Here is a 21,283-nt window from a genome sequence, read left to right as displayed (position 1 = left end):
TACTTATCAGTGCAGCTGTGAATCCAGCAATGGGGTAGAAAAAAAACCTTTTCTTCGGCGCTCCATTGGGAGACCCAGACGATTGGGGTGTATAGCACTGCCTCCGGAGGCCACACAAAGCAATTACACTAAAAAGTGTAAGGCCCCTCCCCTTCTGGCTATACACCCCCAGTGGGATCACTGGCTCACCAGTTTTCTGCTTTGTGCGAAGGAGGTCAGACATCCACGCATAGCTCCACTGTTTAGTCAGCAGTAGCTGCTGACTCTATCGGATGGAAGAAAAGAGGGCCCATATAGGGCCCCCAGCATGCTCCCTTCTCACCCCACTTGCGGTTTGTAAGGTTGAGGTACCCATTGCGGGTACGGAGGCTGGAGCCCACATGCTGCTTTCCTTCCCCATCCCCCTGAGGGGCTCTGTGGAAGTGGGATCTTACCGGCCCCCAAACCCTGAGGCCGAGCTCCGTCCACAGACCCAGAGACCCTGCTGGAGGAGCTGAGTACAGTCAGGGACAAGGCCCTGCAACGTTCAGGTACTCTGTGTCCCCGCACAGACAGGCCACGCACACTCCAGGCTTGCTGGGTGTGCTAGTGCGCCGGGGGCACTAGCGCTGCGCGCTCGGGTTAGAGTCACTGCAGCTTAGCTGAGTGATTTTATGTCTTGGGAACTACCGCGCCGGCCGCTCCGGGAGCGGCGGCGCCGCTGGGACTTGTAGTGCGCCGGGGACTCGCGCTGCCCGCGCTTTTACGGCGGCAGCGCTCATAAATCTAGTCCCCGGCTTTTGCGGCCTAGTTACGGTTCGTTCCCGCCCCCACCCTGTCAATCAGGGAAAGGGAGAGACGCTGTGCAATAGGCAGCGCCGAGGGCTGGAGCCTTATTTACATGCTCCAGCCCTCTCACTGGGCACAGTGGGGACGCAAGTTTCCCGCTCTTGGTCTCAACACGCCCAGGGCCCGCCCCTCTCCACAGGACGCCGGCAGCCATTCCTGCATGCAGTCTGGCTGGAGAACGGACACAGGCTCTGGGGGACTCAGACAAGGGACTCTGGCGACCACACACCCGCGTTTATGCGGGCGGTAAGCTGCACATAAGTGCTGGCCCCACTAGTGCCACAGTGTTATTTGGTGCATTATTTCCCTGTACCATATATATTTATATTGCACTGTACAGTCGCTTCTTGGCTTATACCCTCATTGCTCTGAGGAGACAACAACATGTCATCCGCAAAACGCAAGGGTGCCAAGGCACAGGCGGTATGCACTCCTTGTGCCGCATGTGGGGCTAATCTACCGGCAGGTTCCAATGACCCCCATTGTGTGCAATGTTCGGTCCCTGTGCCACTTCGTCAGCCAGAGTCTATGGTAGTAGTGGCCCAGGCAGAGACGCCTGTGAACCCTGCCCCGGTGACGGGGACAGAATTTGCAGTTTTTGCTGATAAGATGTCTGTGACTATGACAAAAATCCTGGAAACCTTGCAGTCCAGGCCAGTTTCTCAGACCATGGACACTGCTGTGTCTATGCTCCCCGGTCCCCCTCAGTTGGAACTAATCCGTACTTCAAGGGGGTCCCAGGCATCACAGGCTGAAGACTCTGACTCGGATGACAGTCCCAGGCAGCCTAAACGGGCTCGCTGGGAAAGACCCTCGCCGTCATCACACTGGTCAGGGTCTCAGCGAGACGAGGCTCTGTATGAGGAGACAGAGGTGGGTGATCAGGAATCTACTCCTGACACCGCTCTCAATCTAGATACCCCTGATGGTGACGCTATGGTAAATGACCTTATAGCGGCCATCAATAGACTGTTGGATATTTCTCCCCCAGCCCCTTCAGCAGAGGAGGCAGCTGCACAGCAGGAGAAGTTCCAGTTCCGGTATCCTAAGCGTAAATTGAGTACTTTTCTGGACCACTCTGACTTCAGAGAATCAGTCCAGAAACATCATGCTTATCCAGATAAGCGTTTCTCCAAACGTCTTAAGGATACACGTTATCCCTTTCCCCCTGACGTGGTCAAACGCTGGACCCAGTGTCCAAAGGTGGACCCCCCAATCTCCAGGCTTGCAGCTAGATCCATAGTTGCAGTGGAAGATGGGGCTTCACTTAAAGATGCCAATGACAGACAGATGGACCTTTGGTCGTTTGCTCCAGCATTCGCGGCCGTGTGGGCACTCCAAGCTATTTCAGCTGGCCTGGCACAAGTGGACTCTATCATACGTCCAGCAGTGCCGCGAGTAGCGTCCCTAACCTCGCAAATGTCTGCGTTTGCGACTTACGCCATCAACGCTATCCTGGACTCTACGAGCCGTACCTCAATGGCGTCTGCCAACTCTGTGGTTTTGCGCAGAGCCTTGTGGTTAAAGGAATGGAAAGCAGATTCTGCTTCCAAGAAATGTTTAACCAGCTTGCCACTATCTGGAGACAGACTGTTTGGTGAGCAATTGGCTGAGATCATTAAACAGTCCAAGGGTAAGGACTCCTCCTTACCCCAGCCCAGATCGAGCAAACCTCAACAGAGGAAGTGGCAGTCGAGGTTTCGGTCCTTTCGAGGCTCCAGCAAGACCCAATTCTCCTCGTCCAAAGGGACTCAGAAGGAGCAAAGGAGCTCAGATTCCTGGCGGGCTCATTCACGCCCCAAGAAAACAACCGGAGGAACCGCTTCCAAGGCGGCTGCCTCATGACTTTCGGCCTCATCCCTCCGCATCCTCGGTCGGTGGCAGGCTCTCCCGCTTTTGCGACATTTGGCTGCCACAGGTCAAAGACCGGTGGGTAGCAGACATTTTGTCTCACGGGTACAGGATAGAATTCAGTTCTCATCCTCCGCCTCGGTTCTTCAGAACCTCCCCACATCCCGACCGAGCAAATGCCCTTCTGCAGGCGGTGTGCTCACTAAGAGCAGAAGGAGTGGTGATCCCTGTTCCTCTGCAGGAACAAGGGCAAGGTTTTTACTCCAATCTCTTCGTGGTTCCAAAAAAGGACGGCTCGTTCCGTCCTGTTCTGGACCTAAAGCTGCTCAACAAGCATGTGAACGCCAGGCGGTTCCGGATGGAATCCCTCCGCTCAGTCATTGCCTCAATGTCTCAAGGAGATTTCCTTGCATCAATAGACATCAAAGATGCTTATCTCCACGTGCCGATTGCTACAGAGCACCAACGTTTTCTACGTTTCGTGATAGGAGACGACCATCTCCAGTTCGTAGCTCTGCCATTTGGTCTGGCGACAGCCCCACGGGTTTTCACCAAGGTCATGGCGGCAGTGGTAGCAGTCTTGCATTCTCAGGGACACTCGGTGATCCCTTACTTGGACGATCTACTTGTCAAAGCACCCTCTCAAGAGGCATGCCAACTCAGCCTGAATGTTGCGCTGGAGACTCTCCAGACTTTCGGGTGGATCATCAACTTTTCAAAGTCAAACCTGGCACCGACTCAATCACTAACGTATCTTGGCATGGAGTTTCATACTCAGCGATAGTGAAGCTTCCGCTGGACAAGCAGCGGTCTCTACAGACAGGGGTGCAGTCTCTCCTTCAGGGTCAGTCGCACCCCTTAAGGCGCCTCATGCACTTCCTAGGGAAGATGGTGGCAGCAATGGAGGCAGTCCCGTTCGCGCAGTTTCATCTGCGTCCACTTCAATGGGACATTCTCCGCCAATGGGACGGGAAGACAACTTCCCTAGACAGGAAAGTCTCCCTTTCTCAGACGGCCAAGGATTCTCTGCTATGGTGGCTTCTTCCCACCTCATTATCGCAGGGAAGATCATTCCTGCCCCCATCCTGGGCAGTGGTCACGACAGACGCGAGTCTGTCAGGGTGGGGAGCAGTTTTTCTCCACCACAGGGCTCAAGGGACGTGGACTCAGCAGGAATCCACCCTTCAGATCAATGTTCTGGAGATCAGGGCAGTGTATCTTGCCCTATTAGCCTTCCAGCAGTGGCTGGAAGGAAAACAGATCCGAATTCAGTCGGACAACTCCACAGCGGTGGCATACATCAACCACCAAGGAGGGACACGCAGTCGGCAAGCCTTCCAGGAAGTCAGGCGGATTCTGATGTGGGTAGAGGAAAGAGCATCCACCATATCAGCAGTTCACATCCCGGGCGTAGAAAACTGGGAAGCAGACTTCCTCAGTCGCCAGGGCATGGACGCAGGGGAATGGTCCCTTCACCCGGACGTGTTTCAGGAAATCTGCCGCCGCTGGGGGGTGCCGGACGTCGACCTAATGGCGTCTCGGCACAACAACAAGGTCCCGACCTTCATGGCACGGTCTCGCGATCACAGAGCTCTGGCGGCAGACGCCTTAGTGCAAGATTGGTCGCAGTTCCAGCTGCCCTATGTTTTTCCCCCTCTGGCACTCTTGCCCAGAGTGCTACGCAAGATCAGGTCCGATTGCCGCCGCGTCCTGCTCGTCGCCCCAGACTGGCCGAGGAGGTCGTGGTATCCGGATCTGTGGCATCTCACGGTCGGCCAACCGTGGGCACTACCAGACCGTCCAGACTTACTGTCCCAAGGGCCATTTTTCCATCGGAATTCTGCGGCCCTGAACCTGACTGTGTGGCCATTGAGTCCTGGATCCTAGCGTCTTCAGGATTATCCCAAGGGGTCGTGGCCACCATGAGACAGGCTAGGAAGTCCACTTCTGCTAAGATCTACCACAGAACGTGGAAGATTTTCTTATCCTGGTGCTCTGCACAAGGAGTATCTCCCTGGCCATTCGCCTTACCTGTCTTTCTTTCCTTCCTGCAATCTGGGTTGGAAAAGGGCTTGTCGCTCGGCTCCCTTAAAGGGCAAGTCTCGGCTCTATCCGTGTTTTTTCAGAAGCGTCTAGCACGACTTTCTCAGGTGCGCACGTTCCTGCAGGGGGTTTGTCATATCGTACCTCCGTACAGGCGGCCGTTAGATCCGTGGGATCTAAACAAGGTCCTTGTTGCTCTCCAGAAGCCGCCCTTTGAGCCTCTGAGGGATGTGTCACTTTCTCGACTCTCACAGAAAGTGGCCTTTCTGGTAGCGGTCACGTCTCTTCGGAGAGTGTCCGAACTAGCAGCGCTGTCATCCAAGGCTCCTTTCCTGGTGTTCCACCAGGACAAGGTAGTGCTGCGCCCCATTCAGGAGTTTCTCCCTAAGGTGGTATCCTCTTTTCATCTTAATCAGGATATCTCCTTGCCGTCCTTTTATCCGCATGCAGTTCATCGGTATGAAAAGGATTTACATTTGTTGGATCTGGTGAGAGCACTCAGAATCTACATTTCCCGCACGGCGCCCCTGCGCCGCTCGGATGCACTCTTTGTCCTTGTCGCTGGTAAGCGCAAAGGGTCGCAGGCTTCCAAAGCCACCCTGGCTCGATGGATCAAAGAACCAATTCTTGAAGCCTACCGTTCTGCTGGGCTTCCGGTTCCATCAGGGCTGAAGGCCCATTCTACCAGAGCCGTGGGTGCGTCCTGGGCATTACGACACCAGGCTACGGCTCAACAGGTGTGCCAGGCAGCTACCTGGTCGAGTCTGCACACTTTCACCAAACATTATCAGGTGCATACCTATGCTTCGGCGGACGCCAGCCTAGGTAGAAGAGTCCTGCAGGCGGCAGTTGCCTCCCCGTAGGGGAGGGCTGTCTTTGCAGCTCTAACATGAGGTATTTCTTTACCCACCCAGGGACAGCTTTTGGACGTCCCAATCGTCTGGGTCTCCCAATGGAGCGCCGAAGAAGAAGGGAATTTTGTTACTTACCGTAAATTCCTTTTCTTCTAGCTCCTATTGGGAGACCCAGCACCCGCCCTGTTGTCCTTCGGGATTTGTGGTTGTTTTTCGGGTACACATGTTGTTCATGTTGAATGGTTTCAGTTCTCCGACGTTACTTCGGAGTGAATTTGTTTAAACCAGTTATTGGCTTTCCTCCTTCTTGCTTTTGCACTAAAACTGGTGAGCCAGTGATCCCACTGGGGGTGTATAGCCAGAAGGGGAGGGGCCTTACACTTTTTAGTGTAATTGCTTTGTGTGGCCTCCGGAGGCAGTGCTATACACCCCAATCGTCTGGGTCTCCCAATAGGAGCTAGAAGAAAAGGAATTTACGGTAAGTAACAAAATTCACTTCTTCTTCGGCGCTCCATTGGGAGACCCAGACGATTGGGTGTATAGCACTGCCTCCGGAGGCCACACAAAGCATTACACTAAAAAGTGTAAGGCCCCTCCCCTTCTGGCTATACACCCCCAGTGGGATCACTGGCTGCTCAGTTTTCAAGCTTTGTGCGAAGGAGGTCAGACATCCACGCATAGCTCCACTGTTTAGTCAGCAGTAGCTGCTGACTATATCGGATGGAAGAAAAGAGGGCCCATACTAGGGCCCCCAGCATGCTCCCTTCTCACCCCATTCTTATTGGCGGTGTTTGTTAAGGTTGAGGTACCCTTTGTGGGTACGGAGGCTGGAGCCCACATGCTGCTTTCCTTCCCCATCCCCCTGAGGGCTCTGAGGAAGTGGGATCTTACCGGCCCCCAAGCCCTGAGGCCGGGCTCCATCCACAGACCCGTAGAACCTGCTGGATACGGAGCTGGGTACCGTTCAGGGACAAGGCCCTGCGACTTTCAGGTACTCTGTGTCCCCGTAGGGACAGGCCGCGCACACTCCAGACTTGCTGGGTGTGCTAGTGCGCCGGGGACAGTAGCGCTGCGCGCTGGGGTTACAGTCACTGCAGTTTCTCTGAGGGACTTTATGTGTTGGGGACTACCGCGCCGGCCGCCCCTGGAGCGGCGGCGCGGCTGAGACTTGTGGTGCGCCGGGGACTTAGCGCCGACCGTGCTTTTACGACGGCGGCGCTTTTAAATCTAGTCCCCGGCTTTTGCGGCCTAGCTCCGCTTCGTTCCCGCCCCCACCCTGTCAATCAGGGCAAGGGAGAGACGCTGTACGGTAGTCAGCGCCGAGGGCTGGAGTCTGATTTACATACTCCAGCCCTCTCACTGGGCACAGTGGGACGCCAGTTCCCGCTCTTTGTCGGCAGCACGCCCAGGGCCCGCCCCTCTCCACAGGACGCCGGCAGCCATTCCTACATGCAGTCTGGCTGGAGAACGGACACAGGCTCTGGGAGACCCAGACAAGGGATTTCTGGCGACCACACACCAGCGTTAAGCGGGCGGTAAGCAGCACATTAGTGCTGGCCCCACTAGTGCCACAGTGTTATATTGGTGTATTTTTTTTCTCTATACCATATATATATTTATATTGCACTGTAAGGTCGCTTCTTGGCTGTATACCCTATATTGCTCTGAGGAGACGACAACATGTCATCCGCAAAACGCAAGGGTGCCAAGACACAGGCTGTATACGCTGCTTGTGCCGCTTGTGGGGCTGATCTGCCGGCAGGTTCCAAAGACCCCCATTGTGTGCAATGTTCGGTCCCTGTGCCACTTCGTCAGCCGGAGCCTATGGTGGTAGTGGCCCAGGCAGAGTCACCGGTGAACCCTGTCCCGGTGACGGGGACAGAGTTTGCAGTTTTTGCTGACAAGATGTCTGTCACTATGACAAAAATCCTAGAGACCTTGCAGGCCAGGCCGGTCACTCAGACCATGGACACTGCTGCGTCAATGTTCCCCGGTCCCCCTCAGTTGGAGTTAATCCGTGCTTCAAGGGGGTCCCAGGCATCTCAGGCTGAAGGCTCTGACTCAGATGACAGTCCCAGGCAGCCTAAGCGAGCTCGCTGGGAGAGACCCTCCACGTCATCACGCGGATCAGGGTCTCAGCGAGAAGAGTCTCTGCGTGATGAGACAGAGGAGGGTGATCAGGAGTCTAATCCTGACACCGCTCTCAATCTGGATACTCCTGATGGTGACGCCATGGTAAATGACCTTATAGCGGCCATCAATAGACTGTTGGATATTTCTCCCCCAGCCCCTTCAGCAGAAGAGGCAGCTGCAGAGCAGGAGAAGTTCCATTTCAGGTATCCCAAGCGTAAACTGAGTACTTTTCTGGACCACGCTGACTTCAGAGAATCAGTCCAGAAACACCAGGCTTATCCAGACAAGCGTTTCTCCAAACGTCTTAAGGATACACGTTATCCCTTTCCCCCTGACGTGGTCAAACGCTGGACCCAGTGTCCAAAGGTGGATCCCCCAATCTCCAGGCTTGCGGCTAGATCCATAGTTACAGTGGAGGATGGGGCTTCACTTAAAGATGCCAATGACAGACAGATGGACCTTTGGTTGAAATCTGTCTATGAAGCTATCGGCGCGTCATTTGCTCCAGCATTCGCGGCCGTGTGGGCACTCCAAGCCATTTCAGCTGGTCTGGCACAGGTGGACTCTATCATACGTCCAGCAGTGCCGCAAGTGAAGTCCTTAACTTCGCAAATGTCTGCGTTTGCGACCTATGCTATCAACGCTGTCCTGGACTCTACGAGCCGTACCTCAATGGCGTCTGCCAACTCGGTGGTTTTGCGCAGAGCCTTGTGGTTAAAAGAATGGAAAGCGGATTCTGCTTCCAAAAAATGTTTAACCAGCTTGCCACTATCTGTAGACAGACTGTTTGGTGAGCAATTGGCTGAAATCATTAAACAGTCCAAGGGTAAAGACTCCTCCTTACCCCAGCCCAGATCAAGCAAACCTCAACAAAGGAGGTGGCAGTCGAGGTTTCGGTCCTTTCGAGGCTCTGGCAAGGCCCAATTCTCCTCGTCCAAAGGGACTCAGAAAGAGCAAAAGGGCTCAGATTCCTGGCGGGCTCACGCCCCAAGAAAGCAACCGGAGGAACCGCTTCCAAGGCGGCTGCCTCATGACTTTCGGCCTCCTCCCTCCGCATCCTCGGTCGGTGGCAGGCTCTCCCGCTTTTGCGACATTTGGCTGCCACAGGTCAAGGACCGGTGGGTAACAGACATTTCTTCGGCGCTCTATTGGGAGACCCAGACGATTGGGTGTATAGCACTGCCTCCGGAGGCCACACAAAGCAATTACACTAAAAAGTGTAAGGCCCCTCCCCTTCTGGCTATACACCCCCAGTGGGATCACTGGCTCACCAGTTTTTCTGCTTTGTGCGAAGGAGGTCAGACATCCACGCATAGCTCCACTGTTTGTAGTCAGCAGTAGCTGCTGGCTCTATCGGATGGAAGAAAAGAGGGCCCATATAGGGCCCCCAGCATGCTCCCTTCTCACCCGCGGTGGTGCTTGTAAGGTTGAGGTACCTATTGCTGGTACAGAGGCTGGAGCCCACATGCTGTTTTCCTTCCACATCCCCTGGAGGGCTCTGTGGAAGTGGGATCTTGCCGGCCCCCAAGCCCTGGGGCCGGGCTCCATCCACAGACCCATAGAACCTGCTGGATTGGGAGCGGGAGTGCCGTTCAGGGACAAGGCCCTGCAACTTTCAGGTACTCTGTGTCCCCGGCAGGCACGGACACTCTCAGGGCTTGCTGAGCGTTGTAGTGCGCCGGGGACAGTGGCGCTGTTCGCTGGGGGTTAGGTCACTGCAGCTTTGCTGAGTGACGTTGTGTGTTGGGAACTACTGCGCCGACCGCTCCTGGAGCGGCGGCGCAGCTGCGACTTGTGGTGCGCCGGGGGCTTTGCGCCGACCGCGCTTTTACGGCGGCGGCGCTTCTAACTTTAGCCCCCGGCTTCTGCGGCCTAGCGCCGCTTCGTTCCCGCCCCCACCCTGTCAATCAGGGTAGGGGAGAGACGCTGCTCAATGGCAGCGCCGAGGGCTGGAGCTTTATTTACATGCTCCAGCCCTCTCACTAGGCACAGGGGGAAGCAGACTTCCCGCTCTTCGTCGGTGTACGCCCAGGGCCCGCCCCCCCTCTCCACAAGGACGCCGGCAGCCATTACACATGCGATCTGGCTGGGGAAAGGCAGCAGGCTCTGGGAGACCCAGACTAGAGGGATTTCTGGCGACCACACACCGCTCCTAAGCGGGCGGTAAGCTGCACAGTAGTGCTGGCCCCACTAGTGCCTCAGTGATATATTAGTGTACTTTTTTCTTGGTACCATATATATATATATATATAGTTGCACTGTAAGGTCGCTTCTTGGCTGGACACCCTGTACTGCTCTGAGGAGGCAGCAACATGTCATCCGCAAAACGCAAGGCTGCCAAGGCACGGGCTGTGTGCACTGTTTGTACTGCATGTGGGGCTGATCTACCGGCAGGCTCCAATGATTCACATTGTGTGCAATGTTCAGTCCCAGTGGCACTTCGTCAGCCAGAGCCTATTGTGGTGGTAGCCCAGGCAGAGACGCCTGTGAACCCTGCCCCGGTGACGGGGACAGACTTTGCAGTGTTTGCTGATAAAATGTCTGAGGCTATGACAAAAATCCTGGAGACCTTGCAGGCCAGGCCAGTTCCTCAGACCATGGACACTGCTGTGGCTATGCTCTCTGGTCCCCTTCAGTTGGAACTAATCCGTACTTCAAGGGGGTCTCAAGCATCACAAGCTGAAGTCTCTGACTCAGATGACAGTCCCAGGCAGCCTAAGCGAGCTCGCTGGGAAAGACCCTCGACGTCATCACACTGCTCAGGGTCTCAGCGAGAAGAGTCTCTCTGTGATGAGACTGAGGACGGTGATCAGGATTCTAATCCTGAGGCCCCTCTCAATCTGGATGCCCCTGATGGTGACGCCATGGTTAATGACCTTATATCGGCGATTAATAGACTGTTGGATATTTCTCCCCCAGCCCCTTCTGCAGAGGAGGCAGCTGCACAGCAGGAGAAGTTCCATTTCCTGTATCCCAAGCGTAAATTAAGTGCTTTTTTGGACCACTCTGACTTCAGAGAATCAATCCAGAAGCACGACGCTCATCCAGACAAGCGTTTCTCTAAACGTTCTAAGGATACCCGTTATCCTTTTCCCTCTGAAGTGGCCAAACGCTGGACCCAGTGCCCAAAGGTGGATCCCCCAATTTCCAAGCTTGCGGCTAGATCCATAGTCGCAGTAGAGGATGGCGCTTCACTTAAAGATGCCAACGACAGACAGATGGACCTTTGGTTGAAATCTGTCTATGAAGCTATCGGCGCGTCGTTTGCTCCAGCATTCGCGGCCGTGTGGGCACTACAAGCTATTTCAGCTGGTTTAGCACAGGTGGATGCTATCATGCATCCAGCAGTGCCACAGGTGGCGTCCCTAACTTCGCAAATGTCTGCGTTTGCGACCTATGCTATCAATGCTGTCCTAGAATCTACGAGCCGTACCTCTATGGCGGCCGCCAATTCTGTGGTTTTGCGCAGAGCCTTATGGTTAAAGGACTGGAAAGCAGATGCTGGTTCCAAAAAATGCTTAACCAGCTTGCCATTATCTAGAGACAGACTGTTTGGTGAGCCATTGGCTGAAATCATAAAACAGTCCAAGGGTAAGGACTCTTCCTTGCCACAGCCCAGAGCAAGTAAACCTCAACAGAAAAAGTGGCAGTCGAGGTTTCGGTCCTTTCGAGGCTCGGGCAAGCCCCAATTCTCCTCGTCCAAAGGGACTCAGAAAGGACAAGGGAGCTCAGATTCCTGGCGGGCTCACTCACGCCCCAGGAAAGCAAATGGAGGAACCGCTTCCAAGGCGGCTACCTCATGACTTTCGGCCTCCTCCCTCCGCATCCTCGGTCGGTGGCAGGCTCTCCCGCTTTTGCGACATTTGGCTGTCACAGGTCAAAGACCGGTGGGTAACAGACATTTTGTCTCGCGGGTACAGAATCGAGTTCAGTTCTCGGCCTCCACTTCGGTTCTTCAGAACCTCCCCACACCCCAACCGAGCAGATGCCCTGCTGCAGGCGGTGGACTCTCTAAGAGCAGAAGGAGTCGTGATCCCTGTCCCCCCTCTGGAACGGGGGCGAGGATTTTACTCCAATCTCTTTGTGGTTCCAAAAAAGGACGGCTCCTTCCGTCCTGTTCTGGACCTAAAACTGCTCAACAAGCATGTGAACGCCAGGCGGTTCCGGATGGAATCCCTCCGCTCAGTCATTGCCTCAATGTCCCAAGGAGATTTCCTAGCATCAATAGACATCAAAGATGCTTATCTCCACGTGCCGATTGCTACGGAGCACCAACGCTTTCTGCGCTTCGTGATAGGAGACGAACATCTTCAGTTCGTGGCTCTGCCATTTGGTCTGGCGACAGCCCCCCGGGTGTTCACCAAGATCATGGCAGCAGTGGTAGCAGTCTTGCACTCTCACGGACACTCTGTGATCCCTTACTTGGACGATCTACTGGTCAAGGCACCCTCTCAGGAGGCATGCCAACTCAGCCTGAATTTTGCACTGGAGACTCTCCAGGCGTTCGGGTGGATCATCAACTTCCCAAAGTCAAATCTGTCACCGACCCAATCACTAACGTATCTTGGCATGGAGTTTCATACTCTCTCAGCGATAGTGAAGCTTCCGCTGAGCAAGCAGCGTCACTACAGACAGGGGTGCAGGCTCTCCTTCAAAGTCAGTCGCACTCCTTAAGACGCCTCATGCACTTCCTCGGGAAGATGGTGGCGGCAATAGAGGCGGTTCCGTTTGCGCAGTTTCATCTGCGTCCACTTCAATGGGACATTCTCCGCCAATGGGACGGGAAGTCGACATCCCTGGACAGGAAAGTCTCCCTTTCCCAGACGGCCAAGGACTCTGCAGTGGTGGCTCCTTTCCACCTCATTATCACAGGGAAGATCCTTCCTACCACCGTCCTGGGCGGTGGTCACGACAGACGCGAGTCTGTCAGGGTGGGGAGCAGTGTTTCTCCACCACAGGGCTCAGGGTACGTGGACTCAGCAGGAGTCCAGCCTTCAGATCAATGTTCTGGAAATCAGAGCAGTGTTTCTTGCCCTACTAGCCTTCCAGCAGTGGCTGGAAGGGAAGCAGATCCGAATTCAATCGGACAACTCCACAGCGGTGGCATACATCAATCACCAAGGAGGGACTCGCAGTCGGCAAGCCTTCCAGGAAGTCCGGCGCATTATGATGTGGGTGGAAGCCACGGCCTCCACCATATCCGCAGTTCACATCCCCGGCGTAGAAAACTGGGAAGCAGACTTCCTCAGTCGCCAGGGCATGGACGCAGGGGAATGGTCCCTTCACCCGGACGTGTTTCAGGAAATCTGTCGCCGATGGGGAAGGCCGGACGTCGACCTAATGGCGTCCCGGCACAACAACAAGGTCCCAACCTTCATGGCACGGTCTCGCGATCAAAGAGCTCTAGCAGCAGACGCCCTAGTGCAAGATTGGTCGCAGTTCCGGCTCCCTTATGTGTTTCCACCTCTGGCACTCTTGCCCAGAGTGCTACGCAAGATCAGATCCGACTGCAGCCGCGTCATACTCGTCGCTCCAGACTGGCCGAGGAGGGCGTGGTATCCGGATCTGTGGCATCTCACGGTCGGCCAACCGTGGGCACTACCAGACCGACCAGACTTACTGTCCCAAGGGCCGTTTTTCCATCGGAATTCTGCGGCCCTCAACCTGACTGCGTGGCCATTGAGTCCTGGATCCTAGCGTCTTCGGGCTTATCCCAAGGGGTCGTTGCCACCATGAGACAGGCTAGGAAGCCCACGTCTGCTAAGATCTACCACAGAACGTGGAGGATATTCTTATCCTGGTGCTCTGCTCAGAGAGTGTCTCCCTGGCCATTTGCATTACCTACCCTTCTTTCTTTCCTCCAATCTGGGTTAGAAAAAGGTTTGTCGCTCGGCTCCCTTAAAGGGCAAGTCTCGGCGCTATCCGTCTTTTTTCAGAAGCGTCTAGCACGACTTTCTAAGGTGCGCACGTTCCTACAGGGGGTTTGCCATATAGTTCCCCCGTACAAGCGGCCGTTAGATCCATGGGATCTGAACAGGGTACTAGTTGCCCTCCAGAAGCCGCCCTTCGAGCCTCTGAAGGAGGTTTCACTTTCTAGACTATCACAGAAAGTGGCTTTTCTGGTAGCGATCACATCTCTTCGGAGAGTGTCTGAGCTAGCAGCGTTGTCTTCCAAGGCTCCCTTCCTGGTCTTCCACCAGGACAAGGTAGTGCTGCGCCCCATTCAGGAGTTTCTCCCGAAGGTGGTATCCTCTTTTCATCTTAATCAGGATATCTTTCTTCAGCGCTCTATTGGGAGACCCAGACGATTGGGGTATAGCTACTGCCCTCTGGAGGCCACACAAAGCACTACATTAAAAGTGCAAGGCCCCTCCCCCTCTGGCTATACCCCCCCCGTGGTATCACGGGTTCTCCAGTTTTAGCTTTGTGTGCGAAGGAGGTCAGACATTCCATGCATAGCTCCACAGATTTTAGTCAGCAGTAGCTGCTGACTATTTCGGATGGAAGAAAAGAGGACACATATAGTGTCCCCAGCATGCTCCCTTCTCACCCCTGGATGGTGTTGTAAGGTTGAGGTACCTATTGCTGGTACAGGGCTGGAGCCTGACATGCTGTTTTCCTTCCACATCCCCTGGTAGGGCTCTGTGGAAGTGGGATCCTGCCGGCCTCTCAGCTCTGACGCCGGGCTCCATCCACAGACCCATTAGAACCTGATGGAGACGGAGCAGGAGTACGATCAGGGACAGGCCCTGCATCATACAGGTACTCTGTGTCCCCGGCAGGCACAGACACACTCCGGGCTGGCTGGGTGTTGTAGTGCGCCGGGGACCGCAACGTTGGAGTTAGTGTCCCTACAGATTACTGGGGGATTTTTTGTGTATGGGAACGCAGCGCCGACCCCCTCTGGACCGGGCGGCGCTGCTGTGACTTGTGGTGCGCCGGGGATCCGCCGTCCGCGCTTTTACGGCGGCGGCGGTTATAAATTGAGTCCCCGGCTTTTTGGGCCTAGGACGCCGGCAGCTCCGATTCGTTCCCGCCCCCACCCTGTCATTCAGGGTAGGGGAGAGACGCTGTTCGCTAGCAGCGACGAGGGCTGGAGCCTGATTTACATGCTCCAGCCCTCACACTAGGCACAGAGGGAAGCAGGCTTCCCGCTCTTAGCCAGGAACGCCCAGGGCCCGCCCCCCTTCTCTCTCAGGACGCCGGCAGCCATTACATGCAGTCTGGCTGGAGGAAGGACGCAAGGCTCTGGGAGACCTGGACTAGGGGCTATCTGGCGACCACACACCCGCTTTTTAAGCGGGCGGTAAGCGATTTTTCTGTGCTGGTCCCTCTAGTGCCTCACGGTGTATCGGTGTACTGTGTAGGATATAGAGATATTGTATTTCTTGCACTGTGAGGTCGCTTCTGGCTGCATCTCCCAGATCACTCTGTGGAAGCAACAACATGCCATCCTCAAAACGCAAGGCTGCCAAGGCTAGGGCTGTGTATACTGCGTGTGCTGCATGTGGGGCTAATCTACCAGCAGGCTCCGATGACCCCCATTGTGTGCAATGCTCCGACCCGGTGCTGCTTCGCCAGCCGGAGTCAGGAGAGGTAGTGACCCAGGCTGAGACGCTTGTAAGTTCTGCCCCGGTGACAGGGACAGACTTTGCAGTTTTTGCTGATAATATGTCTGTGTCGATGGCAAAAATCCTTGACACCTTGCAATCTATGCATGGGGCTCAGTCTTTGGGCACGGCGAGGCCTCTGTCCTCAGGTCCCCCTCACTTGGAATTAATCCAGCCCACAGGGGGGTCCCCGGCTTCACAGGCCGAGGATTATGACTCAGATGATAGCCCCAGCCACCCTAAGCGAGCTCGCTGGGAAAGACCCTCGACGTCATCACACTGCTCAGGGTCTCAGCGCAATCAGTCTCCCTGTGATGTGTCTGATGAGAGTGATCAGGAATCCATTCCTGGAACCCCTCTCAACCTGGATACCCCTGATGGGGATGCCATGGTAAACGACCTTATCTCAGCCATCAATAGGCTGTTGGATATTTCTCCCCCAGCCCCTTCAGCAGAAGAGGCGGCTGCGGAGCAGGAGAAGTTTCGTTTCCTTTATCCCAAGCGTAAATTGAGTGCTTTGTTGGATCACGCTGACTTCAGAGAATCAATCCAGAAGCACGACGCTCACCCAGAAAGGCGTTTCTCTAAACGATCTAAAGATACGCGTTTCCCTTTCCCCCCTGAGGTGGTCAAGCGCTGGACACAGTGTCCAAAGGTAGACCCCCCGATTTCCAAACTCGCAGCTAGGTCCATAGTTGCAGTGGAGGATGGCGCTTCACTTAAAGATGCCAATGACAGACAGATGGACCTTTGGTTAAAATCTGTCTATGAAGCTATCGGCGCGTCGTTTGCTCCGGCATTCGCAGCCGTATGGGCACTCCAGGCTATTTCAGCTGGCTTAGCAAAAGTGGATGCTATCATACATCCAGCAGTGCCGCAAGTGGCGCACCTTACCACGCAGATGTCGGCGTTTGCGTCTTACGCTATCAATGCGGTCCTAGAATCTACCAGTCGCACCTCAATGGCGTCCGCCAATTCGGTAGTTTTGCGCAGAGCCTTGTGGTTAAAGGACTGGAAAGCAGATGCTGGTTCCAAAAAATGTTTAACCAGTTTGCCTTTATCTAGAGATAGACTGTTTGGCGAGCCATTGGCTGATATCATTAAGCAGTCCAAGGGTAAAGACTCCTCTTTACCACAACCCAGAACAACCAAACCTCAGCAGAAAAAGTGGCAGCAGAGGTTTCAGTCCTTTCGAGGTTCGGGCAAGACACCGTTTACCTCGTCCAAAGGGACTCAGAGGACGCAAAGAAACTCAGATTCGTGGCGGGCTCACACGCGCCCCAAGAAAGCAAATGGAGGTACCACTTCCAAAGCGGCTACCTCATGACTTCCAGCCCCCTCCCTCCGCATCGCCGGTCGGGGGCAGGCTCTCCCGCTTTTCCGGCATTTGGATGTCACAGGTCAAAGACCGGTGGGTGACGGACATTTTGTCTCGCGGGTACAGAATCGAGTTCAATTCTCGTCCTCCAGCTCGGTTCTTCAGAACCTCCCCACATCCAGACCGAGCAGATGCTCTGCTGCAGGCGGTGGACTCCCTAAGAGCGGAAGGAGTGGTGATCCCAGTCCCTCCTCAGGAACAAGGGCAAGGGTTTTACTCCAATCTCTTTGTGGTTCCAAAAAAGGACGGCTCGTTCCGTCCTGTTCTGGACCTAAAACGGCTCAACAAACATGTGCACGCCAGGAAGTTCCGGATGGAAACCCTGCGTTCTGTCATTGCCTCAATGTCCAGAGGAGACTTCCTTGCCTCAATAGACATCAAAGATGCTTATCTCCACGTGCCAATTGCTACAGAACATCAACGTTTTCTACGTTTTGTGATAGGAGACGACCATTTTCAGTTCGTAGCTCTGCCATTTGGTCTGGCGACAGCCCCACGGGTCTTCACCAAGGTCATGGCGGCGGTGGTAGCAGTCTTGCACTCTCAGGGACACTCGGTGATCCCTTACCTAGACGATTTATTGGTCAAAGCTCCCTCTCAAGAGGCATGTCAGCGCAGCCTGAATGCTACGCTGGAGACCCTACAGTCTTTCGGATGGATCATCAACTTTCCAAAGTCGATCCTATCACCGACTCAATCACTAACGTATCTTGGCATGGAGTTTCATACTCTAGCAGCGATAGTGAAGCTTCCGCTGAACAAGCAGCGGTCACTACAGACAGGGGTGCAATCTCTTCTGCAGGGCCAGTTGCATCCCTTGCGGCGCCTCATGCATTTCCTAGGGAAGATGGTGGCAGCCATGGAAGCAGTTCCCTTTGCGCAGTTTCATCTGCGCCCACTTCAATGGGACATTCTCCGCCAATGGGACGGGAAGTCAACGTCCCTGGACAGGAAAGTCTCGCTTTCCCAGACGGTCAAGGACTCCCTACAATGGTGGCTCCTTCCCACCTCATTGTCTCAGGGAAGATCCTTCCTGCCCCCATCCTGGGCAGTAGTCACGACAGATGCGAGTCTGTCAGGGTGGGGAGCAGTATTTCTCCACCACAGGGCTCAGGGGACGTGGACTCCGCAGGAGTCCACCCTTCAGATCAATGTTCTGGAGATCAGAGCAGTGTATCTTGCTCTACTGGCCTTCCAACAGTGGCTGGAAGGAAAGCAGATCCGAATCCAATCGGACAACTCCACAGCGGTGGCATACATCAACCACAAGGAGGGACGCGCAGTCGGCAAGCCTTCCAAGAAGTCCGGCGCATTCTAATGTGGGTGGAGGACAGAGCATCCACCATATCCGCGGTTCACATCCCAGGCGTAGAAAACTGGGAAGCAGACTTCCTCAGTCGCCAGGGCATGGACGCAGGGGAATGGTCCCTTCACCCGGACGTGTTTCAGGAAATCTGTCGCCGCTGGGGAGTGCCGGACGTCGACCTAATGGCATCCCGGCACAACAACAAGGTCCCGGCATTCATGGCGAGGTCGCGCGATCAAAGAGCTCTGGCGGCAGACGCCTTGGTTCAAGATTGGTCGCAGTTTCAGCTCCCATACGTGTTTCCGCCTCTGGCGCTCTTGCCCAGAGTGCTACGCAAGATCAGATCCGAGTGCAGCCGCATCATACTCGTCGCTCCAGACTGGCCGAGGAGGTCGTGGTATCCGGATCTGTGGCATCTCACGATCGGTCGACCGTGGTCACTGCCAGACCGACCAGACTTACTGTCCCAAGGGCCGTTTTTCCATCAGAATTCTGCGGCCCTGAACCTGACTGTGTGGCCATTGAGTCCTGGATCCTAGCATCTGCAGGATTATCCCAAGGAGTCGTTGCCACAATGAGACAAGCTAGAAAGTCGAATTCGGCTAAGATCTACCACAGAACGTGGAAGATTTTCTTATCCTGGTGCTCTGCTCAGGGAGTGTCTCCCTGGCCATTTGCATTGCCCAAGTTTCTTTCCTTCCTGCAATCGGGGTTAGAAAAGGGCTTGTCGCTCAGCTCCCTTAAAGGGCAAGTTTCGGCACTATCCGTGTTTTTTCAGAAGCGTCTAGCACGTCTTTCTAAGGTGCGCACGTTCCTGCAGGGGGTCTGTCATATTGTGCCCCCGTACAAGCGGCCGTTAGATCCATGGGATCTGAACAGGGTACTAGTTGCTCTCCAGAAGCCGCCCTTCGAGCCTCTGAAGGAAGTTTCCTTTTCTCGGCTGTCACAGAAAGTGGCGTTTCTTGTTGCGATCACATTGCTTCGGCGAGTGTCTGAGCTGGCAGCTCTGTCATCCAAGGCTCCCTTCCTGGTGTTCCACCAGGACAAGGTAGTGCTGCGCCCTATTCCGGAGTTTCTCCCTAAGGTCGTATCCTCTTTTCATCTTAATCAGGATATATCCTTGCCTTCTTTTTGTCCTCATCCGGTTCACCGGTATGAAAAGGACTTACGTTTGCTAGATCTGGTGAGAGCACTCAGAATCTACATTTCCCGCACGGCGCCCATGCGCCGTGCCGATGCACTTTTTGTCCTTGTCGCTGGTCCGCGCAAGGGGTTGCAGGCTTCTAAAGCCACCCTGGCTCGATGGATCAAAGAACCAATTCTAGAGGCCTACCGTTCTGCGGGGCTTCCGGTTCCTTCAGGGCTAAAAGCCCACTCAACCAGAGCTGTGGGTGCGTCCTGGGCATTACGTCACCAGGCTTCGGCTCAACAGGTGTGCCAGGCAGCTACCTGGTCCAGTCTGCACACTTTCACCAAGCATTATCAGGTGCATACCTATGCTTCGGCGGATGCCAGCTTAGGTAGAAGAGTCCTGCAGGCGGCAGTGACACCCCCGTAGGGGAGGGCTGTTTTGCAGCTCTAACATGAGGTATTTCTTTACCCACCCAGGGACAGCTTTTGGACGTCCCAATCGTCTGGGTCTCCCAATAGAGCGCTGAAGAAGAAGGGAATTTTGTTACTTACCGTAAATTCCTTTTCTTCTAGCTCTTATTGGGAGACCCAGCACCCGCCCTGTTGTCCTTCGGGATGTTTTTTTGTTGTTTGCGGGTACACATGTTGTTCATGTTGAACGGTTTTTCAGTTCTCCGATGTTATTCGGAGTTAATTTGTTTAAACCAGTTATTGGCTTCCTCCTTCTTGCTTTGGCACTAAAACTGGAGAACCCGTGATACCACGGGGGGGGTATAGCCAGAGGGGGAGGGGCCTTGCACTTTTAATGTAGTGCTTTGTGTGGCCTCCAGAGGGCAGTAGCTATACCCCAATCGTCTGGGTCTCCCAATAAGAGCTAGAAGAAAAGGAATTTACGGTAAGTAACAAAATTCCCTTCTTTTGCCTTCGTTTTGTCCTCATGCAGTTCATCGGTATGAGAAGGATTTACATTTGTTAGATCTGGTGAGAGCACTCAGAATCTACATTTCCCGCACAGCGCCCCTGCGCCGTTCGGATGCACTCTTTGTCCTTGTCGCTGGTAAGCGCAAAGGGTCGCAGGCTTCTAAGGCCACCCTGGCTCGATGGATCAAAGAACCAATTCTTGAAGCCTACCGTTCTGCGGGGCTTCAGGTTCCATCAGGGCTGAAGGCCCATTCTACCAGAGCCGTGGGTGCGTCCTGGGCATTGCGACACCAGGCTACGGCTCAACAGGTGTGCCAGGCAGCTACCTGGTCGAGTCTGCACACTTTCACCAAACATTATCAGGTGCATACCTATGCTTCGGCGGACGCCAGCCTAGGTAGAAGAGTCCTGCAGGCGGCAGTTGCCTCCCCGTAGGGGAGGGCTGTCTTGCAGCTCTAAAATGAGGTATTTCTTTACCCACCCAGGGACAGCTTTTGGACGTCCCAATCGTCTGGGTCTCCCAATAGAGCGCCGAAGAAGGGAATTTTGTTACTTACCGTAAATTCCTTTTCTTCTAGCTCTTATTGGGAGACCCAGCACCCGCCCTGTTGTCCTTCGGGATTTTTGGTTTGTTTGCGGGTACACATGTTGTTCATGTTGAACGGTTTTCAGTTCTCCGATGTTACTCGGAGTGAATTTGTTTAAACCAGTTATTGGCTTTCCTCCTTCTTGCTTTTGCACTAAAACTGGTGAGCCAGTGATCCCACTGGGGGTGTATAGCCAGAAGGGGAGGGGCCTTACACTTTTTAGTGTAATTGCTTTGTGTGGCCTCCGGAGGCAGTGCTATACACCCAATCGTCTGGGTCTCCCAATAAGAGCTAGAAGAAAAGGAATTTACGGTAAGTAACAAAATTCCCTTCTTTGTCTCACGGGTACAGGATAGAGTTCAGTTCTCGTCCTCCACCTCGGTTCTTCAGAACTTCCCCACATCCCGACCGAGCAGAGGCTCTTCTGCAGGCGGTGGGCTCACTAAGAGCAGAAGGAGTGGTGATCCCTGTTCCTCTTCAGGAACAAGGGCAAGGTTTTTACTCCAATCTCTTCGTGGTTCCAAAAAAGGACGGCTCGTTCCGTCCTGTTCTGGACCTAAAGCTGCTCAACAAGCATGTGAACGCCAGGCGGTTCCGGATGGAATCCCTCCGCTCCGTCATTGCCTCAATGTCTCAAGGAG

At 54.5% G+C, this 21,283-nt stretch overlaps 1 protein-coding gene across 2 annotated transcripts in view; it reads left to right on the top strand.

Moving 5' to 3' along the window:
• The window catches only part of LOC142243659 (uncharacterized), an 86,444-nt gene that overhangs the window by 50,292 nt on the left and 14,869 nt on the right, over positions 1 to 21,283 (top strand). The window lies entirely within an intron of this gene.

The sequence above is a fragment of the Anomaloglossus baeobatrachus genome, chromosome 6, assembly GCF_048569485.1.
Source record: "Anomaloglossus baeobatrachus isolate aAnoBae1 chromosome 6, aAnoBae1.hap1, whole genome shotgun sequence".
Classification (NCBI taxonomy): Eukaryota; Metazoa; Chordata; class Amphibia; order Anura; family Aromobatidae; genus Anomaloglossus; species Anomaloglossus baeobatrachus.
The sequence above is the reverse complement of the archived record's forward strand: the minus strand, read 5'-3'. Positions and strand labels throughout refer to the sequence as shown.